We start from the raw sequence: 4,124 nt of genomic DNA, 5'->3' as shown, positions 1-4,124 counted from the left end.
TATGTTCTAGTGGGTCTTTACCTTCGCCCATGTGTCACACACTTTACGCGTTCGATGGCTGCCATTGGGAGTGTGCGCACAGGTACGAAGGCCACTGGCCTACGGTCGCGCACGCTCAATATCGTAGTATAGACACACCTCTCTCGCGGGTCTAATTGGCGTGCGCGGCCCCCAAAAGGTAACATAGCAGTTTGTTCTGCTGATACCGTGTTTCTCTATCTCTCTAACCAACTCACACAACAACATATATGTATTGATCGGTAATGATCCTTCCGCAGGTTCACCTACGGAAACCTTGTTACGACTTTTACTTCCTCTAAATCATCAAGTTCGGTCAACTTCGGCCATGCCAGCTGCAGCTCACGAAGGAACCGCGGAAGGTGTGCCTCCAGAGACCTCACTAAATAATCCATCGGTAGTAGCGACGGGCGGTGTGTACAAAGGGCAGGGACGTAATCAGCGCTAGCTAATGACTAGCACTTACTAGAAATTCCAGGTTCATGGGGACCGTTGCAGTCCCCAATCCCAACTAAATGAGCATTTGGGTGATTTCCCGTTCCTCTCGGAATGGGGGCGCCAATTGGCGAGAACACGCTGCTGCTCACATTGTAGCACGCGTGCAGCCCAGAACATCTAAGGGCATCACGGACCTGTTATCGCTCATTCTCACCTTGCTAAACACAAGTTGTCCCGCTAAGCAGGGCAAACGTGGCCGACGACCGCCCGTGAAGGGGCCGCCGGCCTTGACGTCAGGTGCGCCCGGAGGTGCACTGCTGACAGCGTTCTAGTTAGCTTGTTTGAGTCGCGTTCGTTATCGGAATTAACCAGACAAATCATTCCACGAACTAAGAACGGCCATGCACCACTACCCTTAAATTTGAGAAAGAGCTCTCAATCTGTCTTACCTCGATAAGTTCGGACCTGGTAAATTTTCCCGTGTTGAGTCAAATTAAGCCGCAAGCTCCACTTCGTTTTTTTTTTTTTTTTTTTTTAACAAATGCAGGTTTTATTGTTCATAAACATTATGTTCTAACAAACAATAGCATAAACCCACGCTCTTGACGCACGACGTCGCCCGCCAGGGATTTGTCATGCGTCTTTACGAACCCTTTCGGATGTCCCTACCCAATCTCTTTATTAAATTGCTCTTTCCTTTACCCGCATATTGAAAGCGTACGCTAACTGAGTCCGCATGACTCGCTCGTATTTTAACAGTTTAGGCTCTCAAGCTAGCTCGCAATCTAGCGATCGGACCATTCCGCCTCGCTGGCGGAAGCCTCCTCCGCAGCTGTCCATCGCCGACCTGCAGCTCGACGTCTTCTTTCATTCTCTCGTCTATTCCGCCGAGACCGGATTAGATCCGCCTCCGTCGGAATGGACCGACGACGGCGCGTTGTCGAGGGACCCTCTTCGCGGACACGAGCTCTCCACACTCGCTGCATGAACAGTCGCCTCTCGTGGCGAGCTCTAACCGTTTCAGGGGAAGCTGGTTCTCCCCTGCTCCGCCGAGGGATTGGAGGAGGAGCTAGGCCCTCGCGCTCCGCCTCTACTGCCGCCCGCAGTACCTCGTCATCCCGAGCGGCCAGTGCTGCTGCGACGTCCGCAGCCAGTCGCACACGCGCCCGATCCTCCGCCCTGCCGCGAAGCCGTCTGTTGCGGGCAGACCGTTGACGCGCTGCTCGCATTTCATTTACCCGTCTCGTGATGTCTTCTACGAAGACGTCTTCCACTTCCTCGCCGAAGAGTGCGGCCACACTTTCGAGGACCACTTCCTCGTCCTCGGCGAAAGCCGCTTCCGCTCGACCGCTGGCGAGGGCCTCCTCATCGCGCCACAGCTGTTGCAGCACGGTGGTGATGTTTTTCGCTGCCCTTTGAATGCGGTCCCACCACTCCGCACTCTCCAGCAGCTTCTCTGCGATGTTGTTAAGCTGGACCGACTCGGGTGTCCCCCAGCCCAGCAGCTCACGTCGGATCTCCTCAAACACGGGGCACTCGAACAAGACGTGGGCCACCGACTCGACCGACCCCACGCACCGTGGACACTCCGGAGACGAAGCGAAGCCGCAGACGTGCAGGTACTCCCGGAAGAATCCGTGTCCGGAGAGCACCTGCGAAAGGTGGAAGTCCACCTTCCCGTGCTTTCGTCCCGTCCACCGGTGCAGGTCGGGAATCATCCCGTGCGCCCACGTCAAGTAGCGGCTGGCCGATGGTGTTGCCGCCACACGGTCCCAGGCGTCCTGCCATTGCAGCATCGTGGCTGCTCGCTCCGCCGCTCGTACCTCCTTCCTGCTGGCGCCAGGCTCGACCAGCAGCCTGCTATGGCACCTTGCGTCCTCGTTGACGACCAGCCAGTACGGCACCAAACCAGCCATCACCACTGACACCTCGTAGGATACCGAGCGGAACGAACTCGATACCCCACGTGCCAGTGGCTTCTGGACCTGGGCCAGTCGTCTTCGGCACCACTGCATGTCTGTCGCCTTAGCCCAGATGGGCGAGGCGTACCGGATCACCGACTCAGCGACTCCTGCCAGCAACCGCCGCTTGGCCACCTGGGGGCCGCTGTGGTTCCTCATCACCGAGGTAACCACCGCCACCGCACGGAGGGCCTTGTCCGCGGCCGCTTCCACGTGCGGTTTCCACGAGAGTTTCTCGTGGAGTTGTACCCCCAGGTAGCGTATCGATCGCTTTGACGTGCAGACCACTTCGCCGACGCGCACAGGAATTTCCAAACGTCCTCGACGCAGACTCGATATCAGAACCACCTCGGTTTTGTGGGGGGCGAGACTAAGGTGACGTGCCTCGAGCCACCCCATCACCCCGTCGATCGCAGCCTCCGCGACCGTCGCCGACTCCTCGGGTGTGCAGCCCTCGGCCAGGATGGCGATGTCATCGGCAAAGCCGACGATGGTGGCCCCTTCAGGGAGCTGGATCCGCAGAACGCCGTCGTACATAACGTTCCACAGAGTCGGGCCAAGGATTGACCCCTGTGGAACGCCTGCCGTCACCCGACGTGACACCGGGCCGTCGTGGGTGTCGTACACCAGCTCCCTGTCGGTGAAATAGTCGCGGAGCAGGAGTTGCAGCTGCGCTGGAACCTCCTTCTCACGCAGGGCCATCGCTATCGCCTGCCAGCTGGCGGTGTTAAAGGCGTTTCTGACGTCCAACGCCACAACCAGCAGACAGCGCTTATCCCGGTTGTTAGTCCGTCCGTAGGACATCGCGCGCTCGCCTGCTTCCACCACCAGCTGGATCGCCTGCAGGGTGCTCCGCTGCTTCCGGAAACCGAACTGGTTCTCGGCCAGCCGAGGTGCCTCCGGATCCTCCAGGTGCTCGTTGAGTCTGTCCAGCGTAGTCCTCTCGAAGACCTTCGCCGGGTTGTCGATCAAGCAGATCGGGCGGCAGGACGAGGCTTCGCCCGGCGGCTTACCCGGCTTAGGCAACAGCACCAGCTTCTGCCTTTTCCATTCGCGTGGTATTTCGCCGGTGTCCAAGCAGCGCTGGTAGACACCAGCGAATGGCTCCGGATACTTCCGGATGGCAGCCGTTACCGCAGCGTTCGGTACTCCATCGAGGCCAGGCGCCTTCCGCGGATGCAGCTCGCTCGCTATCGCCTGGAGCTCCGCGCAGCTGATCGGACGGACCGGAGTGTCCCCTTCCGAAGGCGTGACGTCCGGCCACTCGACCGGGGGATGCTCCGGAAACAGCTCCTCGACGATCCGCTGCAACACCGCTGGATCGCGTTCACGCGCCGTCCAGCTGCCCCGAAACCGAAGAAGCACTTGCCGGAACCACTGTCCCGTCTCATCTGCAGCCAGGGCCTGCAGCCACTCATCGAACTGGCGCTGCTTGCTGGCCTTAATTGCCACCCTTAAGGCAGCACGCGCCTCCTGATGTTCCTCTGAAGCCAGTTCGGCGGACGTCTCGTCGAGGGCCAATGACTGTCGCTCCCGAGCCAACCGGCAGCGCTCGGTCAGCTCCTCGATATCCGGAGTCCACCAATATGTGTTGCAGTTCCTCCTCTGCTGCTGCGACTGCCCAATCCTCGCCATGGTAGCGTCGCAGGCCTCCGTAAGCACCATCCCTAGGCTTGCCGCATCGGTCACCCGATCGGCAAAACGGGT

The sequence above is a fragment of the Anopheles moucheti genome (genome assembly GCF_943734755.1).
Source record: "Anopheles moucheti chromosome X unlocalized genomic scaffold, idAnoMoucSN_F20_07 X_unloc_20, whole genome shotgun sequence".
Taxonomy (NCBI): Eukaryota; Metazoa; Arthropoda; class Insecta; order Diptera; family Culicidae; genus Anopheles; species Anopheles moucheti.
This window is presented reverse-complemented; position numbering follows the sequence as displayed.